The following is a 1212-nucleotide window of genomic DNA, read 5'->3' as shown; positions in this document are numbered from 1 at the left end:
GCACAAATGGAATTCTACATCAGACTAGTTGTGTTGGTACGCCTCAGCAAAAATGGCATTGCTGAGAGAAAGAATCGGGATCTTTTGGAGAAAACAAGAGCTCTGATGTTCCAAATGAATGTGCCTAAGCAGTTTTGGTCTCAAAGTGTACTCACTGCCACTTATCTCATCAATCGGTTGCCTAGTAGAGTGTTTGGTGGTAAATCTCCTCTTGAAGTGTTGAAAGGAAGGAAGATCGAAATTTCTCACCTGAAAGTGTTTGGCTGCGTGTGCTTCGTTCACATACAAGCTAATAAAAGAGGGAAACTTGATCCTCGGGCTGAAAAATGTGTGTTTTTTGGGTATTCATCAACTCAAAAAGGATACAAATGCTATAGCCCCTCCTCTAACAAGATCATTGTTTCCAGGGATGTTAGATTTGATGAGAATAGTCCTTTCTTTGCTGGGAAATTAGATGGTTACAGTTAGGGGGAGTCTTTATTTGATCTGTTTCCAACACCTAATCTTCCTGTCGATGAGGATAGCAGACATCCTTTCCATCCTACTGCTTCAGTTCCAGCTTCAAGTTTCAGTCATCCGGTTGTTAGGGATTCCAGTCAATCTTCTCATCCTACTGCTCCAATTTCAGAAGTTCAGGCAGTGCCTCTTGATCTAGATGTTGATCAATCTGAATTACATGTGCAACCTGTTGTTGAGCCGCTTCTTTCACCTCCAGTTGTACCTCGTAGAAATCCTATGCGAGTACGAGGTCCTCCAGCAAAACTTAAGGATTATGTGACATATGCTGCCAGGTATCCAATGACTACCTTCATCTCTTATAAAAGGTTCTCTTCTGCTCACTCTGCCTTTTTGAGTACTCTTGATAATAATCATGAACCTCAAAGTTTTGAGGAAGCTAATAATCATGATGTGTGGAAGCAAGCTATGGTTGATGAGCTTCATGCCCTTAATGAAAATAAGACATGGAGTGTGGTAAGGCTTCCTAAAGGGAAGAAGGCTGTTGGTAGTAGATGGGTTTACAAGACCAAGTTTCATTCTGATGGGAGTGTGGATAGATACAAGGCACGATTGGGTAACTCGTGGGTTTACTCAAACCTATGGAGTAGACTACAAGGAGACCTTTAGCTCCTGTTGCGAAAATGAGTACCGTGAGGATTTTGCTATCAGTTGCAGTGAACCATTCTTGGCCTCTTACCAATGGATGTAAAAATG

Source organism: Fragaria vesca, linkage group LG7 (assembly GCF_000184155.1).
Source record: "Fragaria vesca subsp. vesca linkage group LG7, FraVesHawaii_1.0, whole genome shotgun sequence".
NCBI lineage: Eukaryota > Viridiplantae > Streptophyta > Magnoliopsida > Rosales > Rosaceae > Fragaria > Fragaria vesca.
This window is presented reverse-complemented; position numbering follows the sequence as displayed.